Below are 26152 nucleotides of genomic sequence, written 5' to 3' on the forward strand. Positions count from 1 at the left end.
TTATTGGAAAGAATGCTAGAATTTTTTGCACATTTGAAAAACTAAATTACTAAACAATGGGTATAAGGATAAGGCTTTTACCGGGCTTAGCTCTTGTTAACAAAAATGTAATTTCACATAAACACAGATAAAAAGAAAAACATGGTTCAATTAAGAAATTTGTGTAGTCAATTAAAAAAAGCGCTGAAATCGGACAGAAACGAATTTCAATTATTGATTGGCAATTCTGTGATTTGGATTTATGAAAAGCCTAAAATATTCAATTAAAGCAGTGACTGATTCTCTAAAAATATTTTTATAAATTAAATATAAGAAAATATTAAAAATTTTTTAATTAATAAAAAAAAAATTAATTGGATAAAATTGCTTATAAAACATGTAATATATTAATTTAAAGTATTAGTTTTTTTTAATTTCTATTTACTAAAAGAAGGAAGAAAAAATTACCTTTCCTTTGTGAGCCACGCCACTTTATGTCTGTCTACGATAGAAACTAGACATATATTTGGCTCATTCCCACTTCTTTGCATTACATATGTGTGAAAGCTGACGAAACAGATCCCAGAAATTGATACTCACAGTTTGTATTATTAAATTACAATTCAATTCGTACAATTGAAAATATGTTTATCGTATGCCTTCTACGCTAAGCGCGCATGCCTTCCAACACCAATTAAAAAAAAAATGAATTTCAATGTCAAAAATATTTTCCTTATTTGAAAAGATTTTTAAAAGTCTATACCATGTTTAATCGGTCAAAGTAAGGTCTAAATTATTTCTGTGCACTGTCACTTAATTATATAGCACACTAGCTGACCCGGGCCCGCTCCGCTGCGCCTTCTTTTACTTTATATGGAACAAAAGTTTCATTGGAATATTTATTTTCGACAATTAAAGGGCTTTAAATAAAGTACCATGCTAACTTGACTAAGAGTTTAACAATATAAGTGCCTTTATCTGAATCCCATATGATCTTTATGGTCTACGAATTTATGTTTGGATGTAAGGTGTACTCCATTCTTAAAATACTTCATTTCAGCCCGATATTCTCATGATGTCTGATATAGTGGTGTTTTCGGGGGAGAGATGGTCACCCAGATACTTGGCCCTGAAAAATATCAATGCCATTGGCTTAAGAGGAGTTTGCAGAATGAGGCGTACCCCAAACACATGGCCCAAAATAGGTTATCAAATTCGTTTTCCAATCTCAAATACCTTTCATTTAAGACACATATTGCCATGGTCGAAAAAGTTTTTCCCTTTGGGGGTGTTTTGGGAAAGGGGTGATGCCGTAAATACATGGTCCTACATTTGGATATCAAATTCGTTTTCTACTCCCAAATACTTTTATTTGAGCCCCATATTGCAATGGTCACTAAAAAATTGTTGTTTGTGGGGTATTTTGCGAAAGGGGTAGACCCCCAAAAATTGGTCCCGAAAATGTGTATCAATTCTTTCTCTACCCCCCAATACCTTTCATTTAAGCTCCAAATTGACATGGTAAATATGCCCGATGCAGGGGTGTTTTGGGCATTGGGGTGGTAGCCCAAACACTCATCTATTCTCATATATCATTTATTTGAACCCCATATTGCCATTGGCCTCAAAATTGGATATCAAATTAGTTTTCTAACCTCATTTAAACTCCTTATTGCAAAAGTCAGCAAATATATCCGGTTTGGGGTATTGGCTCTAATAACCATTAGTTCCTCTCTCTTTAAGACCCAAATTGCTTTGGTGAGCAAATACGTCCCATTTGGGGGTTGTTATGGTGGTGGGACGTCCGTGGTCTACTCCCATATACCTCTAATTTGAGCCCCATATTTCCATAGTTGGCCAACATGACCTGCTTGGGGGGTGTTTTGGGGGATGGTCGGCCACTCAGTGAGTTGGCCTTGAAAATATATATCGGATTCGTGTTCCACTTTAAAACCCTCTTATTTGAGCCTCGTATTGCAATAGACAGAAAATACTTCCTATTTGGGTGGTGTTGTGGGGGTGGGGTAGCCCCATAGACACTTTTCCCGAATATTGATATCAAATTCGTGCTTTACTCCCAAAGACCTTTCATTTGAGCCCCATATTGCTATCGTAATTTGTGCCCTTTGGGGATGTTTTTGGGGAGTGGCGCCCCCCAAAACCTTGGTCCCATATTTGGATATCAGATTCAAATTCTACACTCAAATACCTTTTATTTAAGCCCCATATTCCCATGATCAGTAAATAAGTCCTGTTTGGGGGGTGGTTTGGGAAAGGGGTGGACGCCCAGAAACGCGGTCCCACATTTGGATATCAGATTCGTATTCTACTCGCTATTACCTTTCATTTGAGTCCCATATTGCCATGGTCGGTAAATATGTGTTTTGGGGCTTGGGGTGGTCCTCCTAGCACTTGTCCGACAACTGGATATCAGATACGTTTTCTTATCTTAAATACCTTTCATTGGTGATTGGTCTAAATATATGTTTAGGTAGGTTTTAGGGTGGGGCAGCCCTCCTAGGTACCCCATCCGAAATTTGGATGCCAAATTTTTATTTTTAGTGTACTTATAGCGCACACAAAATTTAGTTTAAATCGCACCACCCATTTCCGAGATCTGGCGTTTCTGAAAATTAGGGTAAGGGGGAAGAGTCCGCCCCCCTTCAGATATCAAAAAATGTAGTACCCTATTTTCACCACCGTGGTCATTATGCACTATCTGAGAAAATTTCAAGAAATTCGGTTCAGCCATTTCTGAGTCTATAAGGAACACACAAACATACAAGCAAACAAACAAACACAAATTGATTTTTATATATAAGATTCTCAACTAATACACAAATCTAAATTGTTTACTCAAAATTATCTACAAAAAGTTGTTTTATTTCAAAAGAAAATATAAAAAAGTTGTGTCCCTTCATATAAATAAGGATAATACAACAAAACCAAACAAAATCATAAATTCAAGTAAAATATTTGGGTCCTTTGAACAGAACATACTGAAGTCAAATATTATCATTATAATATTCTAAATTGAGAACAAAGTTTTTTCCACATCTTCCTGTCGCCTTTTGTGCTGAACCAGGATTGCTTTTTTCCATCAAAGAATACTGTTTTCCAACTTATTTAAATCCGAAAAACATGGTGCTCTCTTCAGGACCTCAACATGTTGTTGTTAGTTTTAAGATTAAAGTACTAAAGCCATATGAGAAGTAAAATTTACGTTCTGAAATTTCCACCCCAAGTCTTCAAAATTGTTTTTGAGTCGGAAAAAGTCCTTTTCGATAGTCCCTTTTAAATAAACTCTTCGATCTCAGATTGGCCTTTTTGGCTGTGTAGTGAATTGAAAGTCCAAATTAGTTCTTGCAATTTTTTCTCATCAACATTCCACTAAGGAATAGGGGCAAACTTTTCATATATCAATGAGTGCAGTCCGATTCAAGCTTAAGCTCAATAATAAGGGGCCTCCTTTTTCATAGCCGAGTCCGAACGGCGTCAGCAGTACGACACCTCTTTGGAGAAAAGTTTTTACATGGCATAGTACCTCACAAATGTTGCCAGCATTAGGAGGGGAAAACTGCAAACCACTTCCAAAAGGTTTCATAAATGAAGAAACAAAAGAAAGAAGAAGAAAGTTATGAGGATTTAGAAGACTTCACATTGAAAAATGGGTTAACAGTGGATGAAGTACAAAGATAATGTACACTTAATATTATAATATGCTGAATAAACTTGTGTCTGTTTCAAATTTAATATAATTTGTTTTTGTTATATTGGGTTGCCTAAAAAGTAATTGCGGATTTTTTAAAAGAAAGTAAATGTATTTTTAAAAAAGCTTAGAATGAACTTTAATCAAATATATAATTGCCATTTTGTTCGATAACCTTTTCCCATCTTCCTGGCAAATTTAGTATTCCACGCTCATAGAACTTCTGACCTTTACCTGCAAAAAACTGAACCAAGTGCGATTTTATAGCCTCATCATTGCCGAAAGTTTTACCATTTAAGGAGTTCTGCAAAGATCGAAATAAATGGAAGTCTGATGGTGCGAGGTCAGGGCTATATGGTGAATGCATCAAAAGTTCCCAGCCAAGCTCACTCAGTTTTTGGCAAGTGACCAAAGATGTGTGCGGTCTAGCGTTGTCCTGGTGGAATATGACACCTTTACGATTGACCAATTCTGGTCGCTTCTCCTTGATGGCTGTATTCAATTTGTCCAATTGTTGACAGTGAACATCCGAATTAATCGTTTGTTTTTTTGGAGCAGCTCAAAATATACCACACCCTTCCAATCCCACCAAACAGACAGCATAACCCTCTTTTGGTGGATATCAGCCTTTGAAGCGGTTTGAGCTGGTTCACCATGCTTGGACCATGATCGTTTTCGACTAACGTTGTTGTATCCATTTTTCATCTCCAGTTATGATTCGTTTTAAAAACGGATCGAATTCATTGCGTTTATGGTGCATATCACAAGCGTTGATTCGGTTTGTTAAATGAATTTCTTTCAATACATGTGGTACCCATATTAAAATTGACGCCAAACAAATAAATGTAAACAAAATTTCGCGCACTTTTTTCTAAAGCAAGCTAAAAGTAACAGCTGATAACTGACAGAAGAAAGAATGCAATTACAGAGTCACAAGCCGCTGAAAAAATTTGTCAACGCCGACTATATTACTACTATATTACCGACAATTACTTTTTGGGCAACCCAATATGCTGTAAAAAAACTACAAATTACAGTAAAGTTTTTTTTTTTTTATATACACATTTCAATAGAAACTCCATTTGTTTTTTTTTTGACTCTTAAATATATCCTCTTATCATATATTTGATGGTAAGATGAAAAGATTAAATCTATCTAGAAAACTTTTGGAAAAAAATTCTTCTATTTTTCGTCTTTATAATTGTACTTTTTTATGTTTTAACAAAGCATTACAAATTTAGCATAAAAAAAAATATTTATTTTTTATTGTTCATATACATTGGCGATCGGACGGGCTGTCTAACAGCAAAACCTTTTTCGTAAAAAAAAACAACTTCGATCAAATCGGAGCGGTAGATCGAAAGTTATGTGCATTTATGTATCAAAGAAATATCCTGGGGTCAACTATAACCCAGAAAAGCACACCCTTTGCTATTTACCTGGTGGCCATTTCATGCATTTTCTGAAAGCTTATACCCTCTATTCCAAACCGTTAAAAGATTGCAAAACGATCAGCTTTCTAGTTTCAAAGTTATACCAGCTTTACAACTACAAGTAGAATACTGAAATACTTTTGGCCAGAAAAACAGGAGGTTGAGACCATAGTGCAATGGCCTACAAATTAGTTATAGGTCAACATTTGGCTTCTTCTTTACCTCTCGAGGACAAACCTCGAGCCATCCTGCAATTTTCGGGTGTCCTTTAACTCTGTTTTGCTAAAACTATAATTTAACGAACGTTCATCAATAACTTTTAGTAAAATGTAGGATGTTCTATTCAAATGACTCAAATATTTTACTTAAATTTATGACTTTGTTTTGTTTTTGTTGGAATCAGATATTTAAAATTTCATTTCGAAATTAGACAACTTAAAAAAACGACATACTTTTCTTCCACTTTCTCTACAATTTTGAGAAAATAATAAAGATTAGTGTATTAATTGAGTATGTAAAGGGTGATTTTTTTGAGGTTAGGATTTTCATGCATTAGTATTTGACAGATCACGTGGGATTTCAGACATGGTGTCAAAGAGAAAGATGCTCAGTATGCTTTGACATTTCATCATGAATAGACTTACTAACGAGCAATGCTTGCAAATCATTGAATTTTATTACCAAAATCAGTGTTCGGTTCGAAATGTGTTCATTCACCGTAACGTTGCGTCCAACAGCATCTTTGAAAAAATACGGTCCAATGATTCCACCAGCGTACAAACCACACCAAACAGTGCATTTTTCGGGATGCATGGGCAGTTCTTGAACGGCTTCTGGTTGCTCTTCACTCCAAATGCGGCAATTTTGCTTATTTACGTAGCCATTCAACCAGAAATGAGCCTCATCGCTGAACAAAATTTGTCGATAAAAAAGCGGATTTTCTGCCAACTTTTCTAGGGCCCATTCACTGAAAATGATTTGCAAGCGTTGCTCGTTAGTAAGTCTATTCATGATGAAATGTCAAAGCATACTGAGCATCTTTCTCTTTGACACCATGTCTGAAATCCCACGTGATCTGTCAAATACTAATGCATGAAAATCCTAACCTCAAAAAAATCACCCTTTACTATTCAAGTGAGTTGCAGTGTATTTTCAACAAAAGGATAACTCCTAATAAATATAGGGATAAAATTTGTGCATTTGTTGGCCTTACCTAAGACCTTGCTATAAATATAGGGCCAAGCACCCCTGTCTCCAAAAGAAACACAAACTGAAAATACTGCAATAGTTTATTAATACATTACAGTATGATTTCGTATTATTAGTTGTGCACATTTTTATAACCTACACCACTATTGTGGCACGGGGTATTATAACTTGGTGAATTTGTTTGTAACATCCAGAAGGAAGAGAGATAGAACTATTGATAACCATACGGAACGACTCGGAATCATTTACTGATTCGATTTAGCTATGTCCGCCTGTCTGTCTGTTCATGTTAATTTGTTTACAAAGTAAAGGGTGATTTTTTTGAGGTTAGGATTTTCATGCATTAGTATTTGACAGATCACGTGGGATTTCAGACATGGTGTCAAAGAGAAAGATGCTCAGTATGCTTTGACATTTCATCATGAATAGACTTACTAACGAGCAACGCTTGCAAATCATTTTCAGTGAATGGGCCCTAGAAAAGTTGGCAGAAAATCCGCTTTTTTATCGACAAATTTTGTTCAGCGATGAGGCTCATTTCTGGTTGAATGGCTACGTAAATAAGCAAAATTGCCGCATTTGGAGTGAAGAGCAACCAGAAGCCGTTCAAGAACTGCCCATGCATCCCGAAAAATGCACTGTTTGGTGTGGTTTGTACGCTGGTGGAATCATTGGACCGCATTTTTTCAAAGATGCTGTTGGACGCAACGTTACGGTGAATGAACACATTTCGAACCGAACACTGATTTTGGTAATAAAATTCAATGATTTGCAAGCATTGCTCGTTAGTAAGTCTATTCATGATGAAATGTCAAAGCATACTGAGCATCTTTCTCTTTGACACCATGTCTGAAATCCCACGTGATCTGTCAAATACTAATGCATGAAAATCCTAACCTCAAAAAAATCACCCTTTACAAGGCGCAATTTTCATCCTATCGTCTTCAAATTTGTCACTGAAATGAAATTAGAAGAAATCGTTTGATATGTATGACTCCCATATATATGTTCGTCCGATTTGGTATGATATTGCAATAACTCCGTCATTTGTTACCCGATTCTTATAGAGATCCCATATACATATATATGTCACCCGATTTAGACTTTTAAAGCCCCTTTTAAAGTATTTCTTAAAAAATATTCTTAAAATTTTGTACAATTTCTTCCTTTATAACTTTTGCTCTTTGTGTCGACGTGTCTACGTGGATCAAATCCGATACATACATGTGCAATCCAATAAAACCCATGCGGTTGGGGCGCTGGACCAGTAACCCGCCCCCGGAAAACTATGAGAACTACTATGAGAAACAAAAGAATAGTAAAAGCGTAGTAAGTACTTGCCTTTCCCTGTAAATACTTGGCATTATGAAGGGCAGAATTACTGCATAAATACATCACAAGTCACTCACAAGTTTGCCATATATTTAAGGGGTACCTCAGAAGGAATAATACCAAGCCTAATATTTGAAGGTATACGGTCCTTCTATTTGAAGGCTTTGAAGCGCTGTTATCATACCATATTTATGGAACCCTTACTAGTTTTAGCCTGGACTACTTAATATAGAGAGGCTAATTAAGATCATGAGATGATTCTGTACCGATCGTACTAATCTAATTCTCTTCTCCTCCTGGGTATTACAAACAAGTTGAATTAATTTCAATAAAAACCAAACGTATCTAATTAATTTTAGCTATGTAAGCTGATATTTGAAATATAGTGAAAGCTGGTTAACACATTTTGAAAAACTGAAGTTTTGATATTGGTGGGACAATGGAAATTTTTATGGAAAAATTTACATATCAACCAATGTTTGGCAAGGCATAAGTTACAGGGTAAAAAAATTTCATGCTCTGTAGAAATTGACGCAGCCGGTAGGATTCGAACCTACGCTCCCAGGGGGAATCTGATTTCGAGTCAGACGCCTTAACCACTCGGCCACGACTGCATGCGCATTTGACCTCGTCAACCTCAAGCGAGCGGCATGCGTGCCCACGGAAATATGAAATTATTATTTTTATCTTCACGCCCATATGACTTATCAATAGAAAATTCTTTGTGACGTAGTTGGCACTGGACGGGCATTCTATTTTCGTTTGGCTGCAATCGCACGCTTATGAATATGTTTTATGTCGTACAGTGCGTTCGTCTAGCGTGTGTAAGTAAAGAGATACGGAAATTCCATTTTCTCCTATTTCCAGAGTTTTTCCTCATCTGTGTACACAGACTCAATGGAGAAATAAAACGGGTTATATGAAAACAGTACTCTGAATATTAATAATTTGATGAAAATTGAGAGGGGGAAGAAATTTACATTGGGAATAAAATTTTTACTTTACATACCTAAAATATTAGGTCAAATTTTAGTAATCTTGGGGCTCAAAAAGTCGAGGGGGAAGATTCGTTTATACGAAAGCTATTTTTTTATGGCGCGATTTTATAATTGACCTTTCTGAACCATTTTTCGTGTGGGTGCTAGATGCTTTATAACCATGCGGGGAAAGGTGGCGACTTTGAGTCCTGACATCATTGACCTTTTTGCACCCGCAAGGCCTGATCTCCGCAATCAATGCTTATTTATTTGGTTGGTGAACATTTTTGTTATATATGTTGTTAATATCAGCCACTTTGGATTGTCAGTTTGTTTTTAACAGATAACAAGTTTAGTCGTGTTTTGGTGTGCACTCTGATTTTTAACTTTTCGAAAAAAATTATCAAAGAAACTGTATTAAGTTTTGTGTAACCCAAAAACGCGTTTCAGAAGTTTTTCAAGAATTGGAAAAACAGAAAAATTGGAAAAATATCTGAACGGATGACTTTGAAGGGGACAAGATTGTATTTTATGACGAACTAGCTGACCTGGGCCCGCTCCGCTGCGCCTTCTTTTACTTTATATAGAACAAAAGTTTCCTTGGAATATTTATTTTCGACAATTAAAGATATTTTAGTGAAATACCATGCTAACTTGACTAACAGTTTAGCAATATAAGTGCCTTTATCTGAATCCCATATGATCTTTATTGGTCTACGAATTTAAGTTTGGATGTAAGGTGTACTCACGATATTCTCATGATGTCTGATTTAGTGGTGTTTTCGGGGGAGAGGTGATCCCCCAGATACTTGGCCCTGAAAAATATCAGCATCGTGCTCCTCTCTTAAATATCATTTATTTAAACCCCATATTGCCATTGGCTTAGTGGGAGTTTACAGGATGAGGCGTCCCCCAAACACATGGCCCCAAAATAGGTTTTCAAATTCGTTTTCTAATCTCAAATACCTTTCATTTGAGACACATATTGGCATGGTCGAAAAATTTTATCCCTTTGGGGGGTGTTTTGGGAAAGGGGTGATGCCCTAAATACATGGTCCTACATTTGGATATCAAATTCGTATTCTACTCCCAAATACCTTTATTTGAGCCCCATATTACCATGGTCACTAAAAAATTGTTGTTTGTGGCGTATTTTTGGAAAGGGGTAGACCCCCAGAAAATTGGTTCCGAAAATGGGCATAAATTCTTGCTCTACCCCCCAAAAACTTTTATTTAAGCTCCACATTGACATGGTCGGTAGATATGCCCGATTTAGGGGTGTTTTGGCCCCCCAAACACTAAGCCCTGAAAATATATCACAACTTGCTCTATTCTCATATATCTATATCATTTATTTGAACCCCATATTGCCATTGGCCTCAAAATTGTATATCAAATTCGTTTTCTAATCTTATTTGAACTCCTTATTGCAAAAGTCAGCAAATATGTCAGGTTTGGGGAATTGGCCCTAAAAACTATGAATATTTAGTTCCCCTCTCTTTAAGACCCAAATTGGGAGTTGTTATGGTGGTGGGACGTCCGCTAGACAGTTGGCCCCTAATGTTGATATCAGATACGTGGTCTACTCCCAAACACCTTTAATTTGAGCCCCATATTTCCATAGTCGGCAAACATGACCGGCTTGGGGTGGTTTGGGGGATGGGTGGCCACTCAGTGAGTTGGCCTTGAAAATATATATCGGATTCGTGTTCCACTTTAAAACCCTCTTATTTGAGCCTCATATTGCAATAGTCAGAAAATACTTGTGGGGGTGGAGTGGCCCCGTAGACACTTTTCCCGAATATTGATATCATATTCGTTCTTTACTCCCAAAGACCTTTCATTTGCGCCCCATATTGCTATGGTCGTAAATTTGTCCCGTTTGGGGATGTTTCAAATACCTTTTATTTAAGCCCCATATTCCCATGGTCAATAAATAAGTCCTCTTTGGGGGGTGTTTTTGGGAAAGGGGTGGACCTTCAGAAACGTGGTCCCACATTTGTATATCAGATTCGTATTCTTCTCGCAAATACCTTTCATTTGAGTCCCATGTTGCCATGGTCGGTAAATATGTCCGATTTAGGGGTGTTTTGGGACTTGGGGTGGTCCCCCTAGCACTTGGTCCGACAATTGGATGTCAGGTATGTTTTCTTATCCTTAATACCTTTTATTTGAGTCCCAAATTGTCGTGATTGGTTTAAATATATGTCTGGTAGGTTTTAGGGTGGGGCAGCCCTCCTAGGTACCCTATCCGAAATTTGGATAGCAAATTTTTATTTTTAGGATACTATATGAGAGCACACAAAGTTTCGCTTAAATAGCACCACCCATTTCCGAGATCTGGAGTTTCTGAAAATTAGGGTAAGGGGAGGGTCTGCCTCCCCTTCAGATATCAAAAAATTTAGTATCCTATTTTCACCACGTGATCATTATGCACCATCTGTGAAAATTTCAAGAAAATCGGTTCAGCCATTTCTGAGTCTAAAAGGAACACACAAACATACAAACAAACCTACAAACAAACACAAATTGATTTGTATACCCTCCACCATAGGATGGGGGTATACTAATTTCGTCATTCTGTTTGTAACTACCCGAAATATTCGTCTGAGACCCCATAAAGTATATATATTCTTGATCATCGCGACATTTTATGTCGATCTAGCCATGTCCGTCCGTCTGTCTGTCGAAAGCACGCTAACTTCCGAAGGAGTAATGCTAGCTGCTTGAAATTTTGCACAAATATTTCTTATTAGTGTAGGTCGGTTGGTATTGTAAATGGGCCAAATCGGTTCATGTTTTGATATAGCTGCCATATAAACCGATCTTGGGTCTTGACTTCTTGAGCCTCTAGAGGGCGCAATTCTTATCCGATTTGAATGACTTTTTGCACGAAATATTTCGTTATGATATGCAACAACTGTGCCTAGTATGGTTCGAATCGGTCCATAACCTGATATAGCTGCCATATAAACCGATCCTGGGTCTTGACTTCTTGATCCTCTAGAATGCGGAATTCTTATCCGATTGAAATGAAATTTTGCACGACGTGTTTTGTTATGATATCCAACAACTGTGCCAAGTATGTTTCAAATCGGTTCATAACCTGATATAGCTGTCATATAAACCGATCCTGGGTCTTGACTTCTTGAGCCTCTAGAGGGTGCAATTCTTATCCGATTTGCATGAATTATTGCACGAAGTATTTTGTTATGATATCCAACAACTGTGCTAAGTATGGTTTAAATCGGTTCATAACCTGATATAGCTGTCATATAAACAGATCTGGGGACTTGATGTCAGTAAGTTTGAGGTATTTGGCCTACAAAAGTATGGCATACAACAAAAATCGTCAAAAACGATAAGAATGTGTTATCTGGAGGCTCATGAAGCAAATTAGGGGCTATATTTATTTATTGAACTATCTCGCCCATATCTGGTTTGGGTTTTCGAGACAATAAATTTACAATGAATGCTAAAAGTAGCCAGGATTTTATTTTTTTTTTTTTTGGGAGGGGGGGGGGGGGGAAGGGGGGGGGGGCTACCCCACATTTTTTCAAAAAATCTTCTGTTACTGTGAAATTGATAAAGATACCTCAAACTTTTTTTTTTTTAATTTAGTGCTACTGGCTGCAGTAACTGGCCCATAGGCTGTGTCATTTTGTTAAATTCAGAGCTAAACTTTGTACTGCTTGCCAACACACTATTTATAGGGCGATCCATATCTTTCACAACCTTCAAAATGTGGTTGTCTTTGCGTATATCTTAGTTTTGGCGAATCAGCTTCAATATGTTGATGAAATTGTTTCTTTTGCGCTCATTTTAATTTGTTCTCAAACTAGTTTTATGATTTTTTACTTGTAATCTTTTCGTTGTAAAAATAATTTTTTGGAAAAAAATCTATAATTCTATAAGTAAATTTAAAAAAATTTTAAGTACCTTTTAAAAACTTTGAATAAATTTCTAATAGAATCAACGCTGCTTGCTATTGATTGATAGATTTCAATAGATTCTAATGATTTTGGGGGAAATTGGCTTGTCAAAATTCGGCAATTTTTTAATTTCAAAAATATGCAACAAAATTTTTTCTCAAAATTCTTAGGAGTGTAATTTCTGGAATTTATTTTAGTGTCTTTTTGCATTGATGGTCTCTATATTAAAACAAGTAAAAGGGAATTAAGTTCGGCAGCGACGAACTTTGAATACCCACCACCTCGGGTACATATGTAAACCCTTTCGTCCCAATCCGGTGAAAATTGGATAACTTAAGCACCCAAATTCGACAGGTATATTGAGTGGTCTAATAAATATAAGCCACAGTTCAATTTTGTAGTACAAAATATTGGTCTTTTTGGCAGCTATATCAAAATATAAACCGATCTGAACCATATATAATAAATGCGCTGTTTTAAATCGAAGATCGTTCTATATGGCGCCTATAACCAAATCTGGACCCTTTCTGGACCAAATTAAACAAGGATATAACAATCATCCTATTGTATTTTATTATAACTCCACTACTATATCCGTAGTTATATTTTAATAGTGGCTGGTCTCTATCGCATTTTATTCAGGTCCCAAGAATTCATATACAAATAGCATTTTCCGACAATAAATCTGCTTTTATGGGATTAAGACCCTAATTGGAACATCGGTCTATATGACAGCTATTCTATACAGTCTGATCCGATTCATTTTTGGGGCACATGCCGGGAGACTTAAAACAACACACTTTTTCAAATTTCAGCGAAATCGGATAAAAAATAGATCTTTTATGGGCTATCGGGAGATCGGTCTACATGGCAGCTATATCCAATTATAGTTCGATCGAAACCATATTTAGATCAGGTGTCAGGAGGCTTAAGTTAATTCACTGTTTCAAACTTCAAAGCAATCGGGTAATAAATAAAGCTTTTATGGGCTTCTTACCATTTATCGGTCTATAGGACAGCTATATATAAATATAGTCCGATCTGTACCATATTTGGGTCAGATGTCGGGAGCCCTAAAGCTATCCACTGTTTCAAATTTCAGGGAAATCGGATAAAAATTAAAGCATTTATAGGGATTAGACCCTTTATCGGCAGATCGGTCTATATGGCAGCTATTGTATAACTAAATATGATCCGATATATCTAAATATGGTCCGTTCAAGAACTTAACCATCGTGCATCAAAAAGACGTATCTGTGTCAAATTTCAGCTCAATATCTCAATTTTTGAAGGCTATAGAGTAATTACAAAAGACGGACGGACAGACATACCGACATCGTTAAATAGTCTTAGAATTTTACGCCGATCCGAAATATATATACTTTGTAGGGTCGGAAATTAATATTTCGATGTGTTGCAAATGGAATGACTAAATGAATATACTCCCTTTCCTACGGTGGTGGGTATAAAAATTTATGGTGATAAGCCAACAGCTGCTATTTTATGTCGATGTAATTAAATCCACCTTTCTTCGCCAATTAGTTATAATATATTAAAAGAAGATTTTGTTTGTTTTGTTGTTGTTTGTTGTTTTTTAAAAAATTTTTTTAATCGAATCGAGGTTGAAGCGTTATGGGTTAGAATTTGTTTAAAATATTTATTGAAAATTGTCTATAGAAAACATTTTAGGAAAATGTTTACGTTTGAAAAGATGTTATTGAAATTTATCGAAACCTTTCATTTTCAGAAAAAGTTATTTGGAGGACGCGAGGGCCTAAGCAACATTTTGCTATTAGACATTATTTCATTAAATGTTTGCTTTTAGAAAGAAAGTCTTTCAAATTTTATCCTTACATAGAAAAAATCATTTCGTGATATTTCATTCTGTTTTTGTTTCTATTTGAAACAAAAAAGCTTAATAAAAAAAAACTTTAAAAATGTTTAGACAAAATGTGGTGTCGTAAAATGCATTGAGCAGGCACAAACAAATATTATTGAAACTTTGGATTTATGAAAAAATTTCGAGGTAGGCTGAGAAAAATTTTCACTGAAATATAGTCTTTAGAAAATAATCATTAAAGTATAGTCTTTAGAAAAATTTTTATTAAAATATTGTGTTAAGGGAAAATAGTAATGATATTTTGTCTTTAAAAAAATAATTTCGATAGGGGCTCGTCCCGTGTCTTTAGGAAACATTGTGATGAAGTTTTGTTTTTAAAAATATTACGCTGAAATTTTATCTTAAAAAAAAAAATTCTTTGAGAAAAAAATACATTAAAATGTTTTACTTAAGAAAAAATTTAAATTGGTCCAGGACTGATCAAAATTCTGTCTGTGGAATATTATAAATATAAAATTTTGTAATTTTAAAAAGATTTACTAAAATTTAGTGTTTAGTATAAATTTAATTTATTTTTTTCTATAGACAAAATCATTTAGGAGGGGGCTCGGGCCCAAGCATACATATATTTTTGATTTTTGATGCATCGAATACAACTAATAGCTGAAAGCGTCATTTAAGGAAAATTCTATTAAGATAAGTTTTATTATTTTAATTTCAATTTAAGACATTCGTGGTAAACCGTGACAACCATGACGTTTTGTAGCAAATGAATATCCAAAGCAGCATATAAATATAAATTTTACAACATTTCTATTTAAATTATTTTGATTATGTTATAGGTATTTCATCTGATTGTTTTTTTGTTTTCATTTCAGACATTCTATCTAAATCAAAACTACAAGAAACCATGGATTTTTGCAGCAAATTTATATCCAAATTGGATAAAAATGGCAAAAACGAGTCGGAGGATACGTACAATAACACATCTTAAAACTAAAAAAATCTTTAAGATAACTTTTTTATAAATGCGAATGAACAGTGAAGTGCAAGCATTATTAAGCAATCAAATTTTGTATTTTTAGCTTGGCTGAAACTCAAAAAGTAAATAATCTTTATTCACCTTTCAAGTTTTTTTTTCCTTTTTTTTACAATTTTTGTTTGTTTCTCTTTCGAGACGAGCTCAATGATCGGGGATTGCAAATGGAAAAGGAGAGCCAAAGATAGCAACACACATCAACCACTATGGGACGCGTTTTGTCTTTGGTTAGAAGACACTTTAACCATATTAGGTGTGGTGGCTTCAAGGGTCGCGCGTTGGTATTTTGTATTTGAATCGTATTAATTGCGAAAACGCATCTATGATACAATTACCACATTAACCACGCTCCGCAACCCTGTCTACTAGCTGTACTTTTTCCCAATGCGTGTGCTTTATTTGTGTAATGACAGACTTTTTTTCTGTGTTATTTACACTACTTCCGTAGTACTCATGATTCTGTGCATCTGTTGGAAGTTGTATTGATGGCTTCGAACGCTAGACCATGGCAACAGCTTTCGCTGTTGCTTCGTGTGCCCAGGTTTGAATCCTGGCCGGGCTCTGCCGAATCTTTTCACCTTTCAAGTTTTTTGCCTGTTAGGGCGAGATCATTAAATTTTACAATTTTTTTTTTTGTTTCTCTTTCGAGACGAGCTCAATGATCGAGGTTTGCAAATGAAAAAGGAAAGCCAAAAATAGCAACGCACACCAACCACTATGGGACGAGTTTCGTCTTTAGTTAGACAACTCTTCAACCATATTAGGTGTGATGGCTTCAAGGGCCGAGCGTTGGTATGTTGTATTTGAATCGTATTAATTGCGAAAACGCTTCTATTCCATTATTCAAAATTATTTTTTTTCGTTAAGCAAAAAAAAAAACAAATATATATTTGCAAATAAAATGCTTAATAAGACTTTTAAACCACAACAATTGTGCCAAGCACAGTTTAAATCGGTCAAGAACCTTATATAGCTCACATAAGTCGCAGTTTTCATCCGATTTGGCTAACTTTCGTTTTGACTTTCAACAACTACGCCAAGTACGGTTTCAATCAGTCTAAACCCTGATATAGCTCCCATATACATCGATCACCCGATTTGACTTCTTGAGCACTTGGAAGCCACAACCACTGCGCCAAGTTCGGTCCGAATCCGTCTATAACCTGATATAGCCCCCATCTAAAGATCGGCATTTGACTTCTTGGGCCCTTACAACTGGCAATTTTTTTCCAATTTAGCTACAATTTTGCCATAGTATTTCGTTGTGACTTCCAACAACTATGCCAAGCCCGGTTCAAATCGGCCTACAACCCGATATAGCTCCCATATAGACCGATCTCGAATCGGAAGATCGGTTTATATAGGAGCTATATTAAAATCCAAGCCGATATGGCCCATTTGAAATCCCCAAATACCTACATCAATATTAAGTATCTGTGCAAAATTTCAAGCCGCTAGTTTTACACGTTCCACCTTTATCGTGATTTTGACAGACGGACGGTGGGACGAACATGGTTAGATCAGCTTAGAACGTAGAGACGATCAAGAATATATACGCTAGCAGTCTGCTTTGATTTTTAAAGGTGAATACTTCGAAAAGAAATGTTAATATCTTGCCAACAAATATATCATTTAATTTTGTCTTTAAATATACAGATATGTTGAGCATAAATATGTTTTTCATATTGACTTTTACCAAGAAATAATTTCCTTTTTTATACCCACCACCATAGGATGGGGTTATACTAATCTAGTCATTTCGTTTGGAACACCTCGAAATATTTGTCTAAGAACCCATTATTTTTTGGTTTTCCTTGAGTCCAAATACATGCTAAAAATGCATATTAGGTCTTTCATTAGGTCGCCTTGGGTTGGGACCCCAACTGCCTAGCGGAAAAAATAGAATTTTTGGTTTTTTTAGGTCCACATACTTTCTTAAAGTGAATATAAGATCTTTTCACAAGACCTTATTTCGATAATAAAAAATAAAGTAGATATAGAACTCTTATATGCCGGCAATCGGCCTCTACGGTCTTGCTTAAAAAATGAGTATTTTTGGTTTTTCTTGAGTCCAAATACAAGACCTTAAGACAACAATTAAAAAAATCGGCATAGAACTCATACTCTGAGCTCGTATATGCCGGATATCGGCCTCTTGTGGGGCCCTTACGACCTAGCGGAAAAAACTAGTATTTTTGGTTTTTTCTTGAGTCCAAATACTTTCCTAAAATGCATATTAGGTCTTTTCAAAAGACCTTATTTGGCCAATATAAAATAAATTCGAAATAGAGCTCTTATAAATTGGTGTTTTTGATTTTTTTAAACCCAAATGCGTTCTAAAAATGTTTAATTACTTTTAATTCACATTACCATTTAATACACATTACCTCTTTTCAGATATAGAAAATAAATCCGACAAAAAATTATTGGTATTTGATCATTATTTTATTTTTTAATTGCTTTTTATTTCATATGTTTTTTTTAAACCCTGCACCACCACTGTGGTACAGGGTATTATAGATTTGTGCATTTGTTTGCAACGCTAAGAAGGAGGAGAGCTAGACCCATTGATAAGTATACGGATCGGCTTAGAATCACTTCCTGATTCGATTTAGCTATGTCCGTCGGCCCGACTGCCCGTCTGTTTGTCTGTCCATGTATTCTTGTAATCAAGGTACAGGTCGCATTTGTTATTCGATTTTCACAAAATTTTGCATAAGTCTCTTTCTTGGTCCAAGGACGAACGCTATTGATTTTAATTCGGTCCAGATTTAGATATAGCTCCCTTTCATATCTTTCATCCGATATGCCTTTTTGAAGCTGTAGGAGCCACAATTTCGGTCCGATCTTTACCAAATTTAGCATGTTTTAATTGACATCCTAATAACTGTGCAAAATTTCATCAAAATCGAATCAGATTTAGATAGGACTCCCATATATATCTTTTATGCGTTTCGACCTTTAAGGCTGTAAAAGTCACAATTTCTAACTTCCGATGGAGTAAAGCTAGCCACTTGAAATTTTGCACAAATACTTCCTATTAGTGTAGGTCGGTATGTATTGTAAATGGGCCATATCGGTCCATGTTTAGATATAGCTGCCATATAAACCGATCTTGGGTCTTGACTTCTTGAGCCACTAGAGGTCGCAATTATTATCCGATTTGCCTGAAATTTTGTACGACGGATCCTCTCTAACCATCAACATACGTGTTTATTATGGTCTGAATCGGTCTATAGCCCGATACAGCCCCCATATAAATTGATCGCTCAATTTTACTTCTTGAGCCCCCAAAGGGCGCAATTCTTATTGGAATTGGCTGACAATTTACACAGGTCTCCAACATATAATTTAATTGTGGTCCAAACCGGACCATATCTTGATATCGCTCTAATAGCAGAGAAAATCTTTTCTTATATCCTTTTTTGCCTAAGAAGAGATGCCGGGAAAAGAACTCGACAAATGCGATCCATGGTGGAGGGTATATAAGATTCGGCCCGGCCGAACTTAGCACGCTTTCACTTGTTATTTATTGTCGTTTTCCAATAAATCAGCTTTAACATTATTATACCCACCACCGACGGATGGGGGTATATTCATTTTGTCATTCCGTTTGAAACACATCGAAATATCCATTTCCGACCCTATAAAGTATATATATTCTTGATCAGCGTAAAAATCTAAGACGATCTAGACATGTCCGTCCGTCTGTCTGTTGAAATCACGCTACAGTCTTCAAAAATAGAGATATTGAGCTGAAACTTTGCACAGATTCTTTTTTTGTCCATAAGCAGGTTAAGTTCGAAGATGGGCTATATCGAACTATATCTTGATATAGCCCCCATATAGACCGATCCGCCGATTTAGGGTCTAAGGCCAATAAAAACCACATTTAATATCCGATTTTGCTGAAATTTGGGACAGTGAGTTGTGTTAGGCCCTTCAACATCCTCCGTCAATATGACTCAGATCGGTTTAGATTTGGATATAGCTGCCATATAGACCGATCCTCCGATTTAGGGTCTTAAACCCATAAAAGCCACATTTATTATTCGATTTTGCTGAAATTAAGGACAGTGAGCTGTCTTAGGCCCTTAAATATCCTCCGTTAATATGACTCAGATCGGTCCAGATTTGGATACAGCTGCCATATAGACCGATCCTCCAATTTAGGGTCTTAGGCCCATAAAAGCCATATTTATTATCCGATTTTGCTGAAATTTGGGACAGTGAGTTGTCTTAGGCCCTTCAATATCCTCCGTTAATATGACTCATATCGGTTTAGATTTGGATATAGCTGCCATATAGACCGATCCTCCGATTTAGGGTCTTAAACCCATAAAAGCCACATTTGTTATCCGATTTTGCTGAAATTTGGGACAGTGAGTTGTCTTGGGCCCTTCAATATCCTCCGTTAATATGACTCAGATCGGTTTAGATTTGGATATAGCTGCCATATAGACCGATCCTCAAATTTAGGGTCTTAGGCCCATAAAAGCCATATTTATTATCCGATTTTGCTGAAATTTGGAACAGTGAGTTGTGTTAGGCCCTTTAACATCCTCCGTCAATTTGTCTCAGATCGGTCCAGAGTTGGATATAGCTGCCATATAGACCGATCCTCCGATTTGGGGTCTTAGGCCCATAAGAGGCGCATTTATTGTCCGATGTCGCCGAAATTTGGGACAGTAAGTTAAGTTAAGCCCCTTGACATACTTCTGCATTATCGCACAGATCGGTCCAGATTTGGATATAGCTGCCATATAGACCGATCTCTCGGTTTTAGGTTTTGGGGCCATAAAAAGCGCATTTATTGTCCGATGTTGCCGAAATTTGGGACAAAGAGTTAAGTTAAGCCCCTCCACATATTTCTGCTATGGGACATAAGGTATTAGTATTGCACCGGATTTTGACGAAAGGTGGTTTACATATATACCCGAGGTGGTGGGTATTCAAAGTTCGGGCCGGCCGAACTTAACGCCTTTTTACTTGTTTTTATGACAGTTTCTGACCGTTTGGTCAGAATTAGTTTTATAACACTTTGCAACAAGACTTTAGGCGACGACTTTATCTTCACAGGTAAAGTCTTTTTTTATAGCAGTTATACGAGACTTTAACTTTCTGTTTAAGTCGGTTACTTTCTTCCTTTCAACTAAGTTAATTTGTGGAAATTTTTAGTAGAAATCAAGATGGTGGGTTTCCAAGATTCGGCCCGGCCGAACTTAACACATTCTTACTTGTTGGTGTATTACATTTTGATTTTTGGTGGGTTAGACTTACATACGACTTATATTTAAGTTGAAATATCAATCATATTATTTTCCAATTGGTCCCACTGTGATGAAAATTCTATAGCTTCAAAAGCTATCTTTGGGCCATAGTGCATGTTTTATTTGAAGGCATGTATGTATAGGCAGTTTATTCACAGAATTGCCCAAAGTTTGCCTTAAGTCATGGCATGAGCATGAAGGTGATGTCAGTGTTGACGCAAGTGAATGCTCAGAAGGATTTTCAGTTAAATTTTATATAACACTCGTACTCGTATCTCTATTACGTTTAAGCCGTCATCCCAAAACGGTTTAAAAATTCTCCTCATTTATTATTTAAGGAAAATAAACAAACAAACACCAAGAATGGTGGGTACTGGCAAAAAGAGGTCTACAGACGATTGTTTACAATAAAAATAAAAGTGTCTTAGCTGTTTTGCTATTCAAGAGTGTGCATGTTGCACAAATGTATGTGAAAGTGCATTGGTATATAATGCACGTATGTACTACAAATTTGTAATTGTAATGCCCCAGCAAAACTTTTGGTTTTAAATACAAAATACCAGATGAGACGGTATAATTTGCTGATTCAAAGACATAGTATGAAATTGTGTTGTCATCACCATCAAAGAAATCATTTGAATTTCCACTAGCTACACATTAAAGATGAAATGTCCGCCATTTTAATGGCTCTAACAATTTCAAAAAAACAATAACCTGAAACAACAAATCCCAGTACGCAGCTGTGGCATAACATTTTCGTATATGGGCAATTCCACGAAAATAACCCCATTACGAAAAGAATTGATTTCCACCAGTAATTTGTATGCAAATGCTTAACATGTACCTTATAATAGGCCGGATTGGCGTTATTGCTACTCATAAATGGTGGAATCCTTCCAATGTCGGTATCGACAATTAAAAAATAATGGTGTATAGCTTTGAAAATACGTCGTTGCGTTTCGTTGAGATTTTAGATAGTCAGTGCTACCACGTTTATCTTGAGGTTTAAATCAGAGAACTGCAACAGGTGATATTTGTTTCGTACTCCGGCGTTACTAGCAAAGGCCTGTGGCAGATAGTAAAATATCATAACAACTTGCGATCTTTTACTTTCATACAAATACAACAACAAACCCACTACTAGTATTGGTGGTGATGTGTTACGATGTTATAGCAGTCAGTAAGGAGCAACGCTCCGTGTTAAAACAAGTGAAAAGGCGTTAAGTTCGGCCGGGCCGAACTTTGGATACCCACCACCAAGGGTATATATGTAAACCACTTTTCGTCAAAATCCGGTGAAAAATGCATACCTTATGCCCTACAGCAGCTATATCGAAATATGTTCCGACTTAGACCAAATACTAATAAGTACAAGTCATTGTTCAATTGTGTAAAACAAAATTTTAATCTTTTTAGTAGCTACATCTAAAACACGAACAAAACACGATAGGGATTTCGAAAAGCCTAACATAAGTCACTGGGTCAAATTTCAGTTAAATCGGATTATATATGCGCCTTTTATGGGGCCAAGGCTTTAAATCGAGATATCGGTCTATTTGGCAGCTATATCCAAATCTGGACTGATTTGGACCAAGTTGCAGATAAATGTCGAAGAGCCTAACTCAGGTCGGTCTATATGGCGGCTATATCAAACTCTGGACTGATCTGGGCCAAATTAAAGAATAACTTTGAAAGTCTTAATACAACCCACTGTCCCAAATTTCGGCGGAATCGGACAATAAATGCGCCTTTTATGGCCCCAAAACCTTAAATCGAAAGATCGGTCTATATGGCAGCTATATCCAACTCTGGACCGATCTGGGCCAAATTAAAGAATGATTTTGAAGACTTAATACAACTCACTCACTGTCCCAAATTTCGGCGAAATCGTTTAATAAATGCGCCTTTTTTTGGGCCCAAAACCTTAAATCGAGAGATCGGTCTATATGGCAGCTATATCCAAATCTGAACTGATCTGGGCCAAATTTAAGAAGGATGTCGAAGGGCCTAACACAACTCCCTGTCCCAAATTTCAGCAAAATCGGATAATAAATGTGGCTGTTATGGGCCTAAGACCCTAAATCGCCAGATCGGACTATATGGCAGCTATATCCAAATCTGGACCGAACTAGGCCAAATTGAAGAAGGATGTTGAAGTACCTAACATAACTCACAGTCCCAAATTTCAGCAAAATCGGATAATAAATGTGGCTTTTATAGGCCTAAGACCCTAATACGGCGGATCGGTCTATATGGGGGCTATATCAAGATAAAGTTCGATATAGCCCATCTTCGAACTTAACCTGCTTATGGTCAAAAAAAAAAGAATCTCTGTAAAGTTTCAACTCAATATCTCTATTTTTAAAGACTGTAGCGTGATTTCAACAGACAGACGGACGGACATGTCTAGTTCGTCTTAGATTTTTACGCTGATCAAGAATATATATATTTTATAGGGTCGGAAGTGGATATTTCGATGTGTTGCAAACGGAATGACAAAATGAATATATCCCCATCCTTCGGTGGTTGGTATAAAAAGGAGTGTTGTCGAATTCGCAGACTGAGTAAGATTGCAATCATATTCGTAAGAATTTATATTGACAAAATGTGTGTTTATACATACATTGGGCGATTTATTTAAAGCAGTTCTGGCGTTTTGGTAAGGAGCCGGACATGACATTTTAGGTTCACTTTAAATTGTTATAGAAACGCTGAAAATGTGAGTTTAGGTAAAGTGAATTTTACTACAATTAAAGAGTTTCATTCATAACAATATGTGATATGCATAAAATTACCCAATTTACCTTCTTTTAATTTTTTAAATTCCATTAAAAATTACGTGACCCAAACACTATTGAGTACGGTTTAGAGCACGCTTTTATTTTTAAACAGGGCTCAATAAGTCCTCTATCTCTTCTTAGCACAACTAGAGAGAAGAAAGCGTTACTTTCCACTATTCCGATACAAACTAATCATCAATGCTAAGAACAACAAACACATTTGTTGTGCACTTGAACATTCTTTTATGTTGCTGTTGTTGTGGTAGCAGTGTGTTGTACACTGAGGCGGCAGCCTTTGCCGACGGAGGACTCCATCGGGTGAATCCGGTTCAAAGAACCGACTGCCATGGGATTGAATTTTATGCTGTGGGATTTTATGTGATACTAGATGACCCGGGCCCGCTCCGCTGCGCCTTCATTTACTTTATATGGAACCAAAGTTTCCTTGGAATATTTATTTTCGACAAGTAAAGATCTTTTAGTGAAATACTATGCTACGAAAATAGTATATCGCTTGACTAACAGTTTAACAATATAAGTGCCTTTATCTGAATTCCATATGATCTTTATTGGTCTACGAATTTAATTAGATGTAAGGAGTACTCCATTCCTAAAATACTTTTTTGCAGCCCGATATTCCCACAATATCTGATTTAGTGGTGTTTTCGGGGGAGAGGTGGTCCCCCAGATACTTGGCCCTGAAAAAATTTCAGCATCGTGCTCTTCTCTCAAATACCATTTATTTAAACCTCATATTGCCATTGGCTTAAGAGGAGTTTACAAGATGAGGCGTCCCCCAAACACATGGCCCCAAAGTAGCTTATCAAATTCGTTTTCTAATCTCAAATAAGTTTAATTTGAGCCACATATTGCCATGGTCGAAAATTTTTTTGCCTAATATAAAGGTGTTTTGAGGGGTTTGGTGGTCCCCCAAAAAATATATCACCAACGTGCTCTATTCTCATATATCTATATATAATTTTTTTGAACCCCATATTGCCATTGGTCTCAAAATTGGAAATCAAATTCCTTTTCTAATCTCATTTAAACTCCTTATTGCAAAAGTCAGCAAATATGTCCGGTTTGGGGTATTGGCCATAAAAACTATAAGTATTTAGTTCCACTCTCTTTAAGACTCAAATTGTCTTGGTGATCAAATACGTCCTATTTGGGGGCTGTTATGGTGGTGGGACGTCCGCTAGACAGTTGGCTTCTAATGTTGATATCAGATACGTGGTCTACTCCCACATACCTTCAATTTGAGCCCCATATTTCCATAGTCGGCAAGCATGACCGGCTTGGTGGGTGTTTTGGGGGATGGACGGCCACTCAGTGGGTTGGCCTTGAAAATATATATTGGATTCGTGTTCCACTTTAAAAACCCTCTTATTTGAGCCTCATATTGCAATAGACAGAAAATACTTCCTATTTGGGTGGTGTTGTGGGGGTGTGGTGGCCCCATAGACACTTTTCCCGAATATTGATATGAAATTAGTGCTTTACTCCTAAATATCTTTCATTTGAGCCCCACATTGCTATGGTCGTAAAATAGTCCCCTTTGGGGGATGTTTTTGGTGAGAGGCGAACCCCAAACACTTGGTCCCATATTTGGATATAAGATTCGTATTCTGCATTCAAATACCATTCATTTAAGCCCCATATTCCCATGGTCAGTAAATAAGTCCTGTTTGGGGGGTTTTTTAGGAAAGGGGTGGACCCCCAGAAACGTGGTCCCACATTTGGATTTCAGATTCGTATTTTACTCGCAAATACCTTTCATTTGAGTCCCAAATTGCCATGGTCGATAAATATGTCCGATTTAGGGGTGTTTTGGGGCTTGGGGTGGTCCCCTTAGCACTTGGTCCGACAATTGGATATCAGATACGTTTTCTTATCTTAAATACCTTTCATTTGAGTCCCATATTGTCGTGATTAATCTAAATATATGTTTGGTAGGTTTTAGGGTGGGGCAGCCCCCCTAGGCACCCCATCCAAAATTTGGATACCAAATTCTTATTTTTAGGGTACTATATGAAAGCACACAAAATTTCGCTTAAATCGCACCACACATCTCCGAGATCTGGGGTTTCTGAAAATTATGGTTAGGGGGAGGGTCCGCCCCCCCTTCAAATATCAAAAAATGTAGTACCCTATTTGCACCACTGGGTCATCATGCACCATCTGTGAAAATGTCAAGAAAATCGGTTCAGCCGTTTCTGAGTCTATAAGGAACTCACGAACATAAAGGGTGATTTTTTTGAGGTTAGGATTTTCATGCATTAGTATTTGACAGATCACGTGGGATTTCAGACATGGTGTCAAAGAGAAAGATGCTCAGTATGCTTTGACATTTCATCATGAATAGACTTACTATCGAGCAACGCTTGCAAATCATTGAATTTTATTACCAAAATCAGTGTTCGGTTCGAAATGTGTTCATTCACCGTTCAGCGATGAGGCTCATTTCTGGTTGAATGGCTACGTAAATAAGCAAAATTGCCGCATTTGGAGTGAAGAGCAACCAGAAGCCGTTCAAAAACTGCCCATGCATCCCGAAAAATGCACTGTTTGGTGTGGTTTGTACGCTGGTGGAATCTTTGGACCGTATTTTTTCAAAGATGCTGTTGGACGCAACGTTACGGTGAATGAACA

The 26152-nt window shown here is 36.6% G+C and overlaps 1 non-coding gene across 1 annotated transcript; it reads right to left on the bottom strand.

The window, feature by feature from the left end:
• Positions 1-8194: 8194 nt before the first annotated feature.
• On the bottom strand, positions 8195-8276 carry Trnas-cga (transfer RNA serine (anticodon CGA)). Its single transcript has one exon. It is a non-coding gene; the product is annotated as a tRNA-Ser (tRNA).
• Positions 8277-26152: the final 17876 nt, after the last annotated feature.

The sequence above is a fragment of the Stomoxys calcitrans genome, chromosome 4 (assembly GCF_963082655.1).
Source record: "Stomoxys calcitrans chromosome 4, idStoCalc2.1, whole genome shotgun sequence".
NCBI classification, from domain to species: Eukaryota; Metazoa; Arthropoda; class Insecta; order Diptera; family Muscidae; genus Stomoxys; species Stomoxys calcitrans.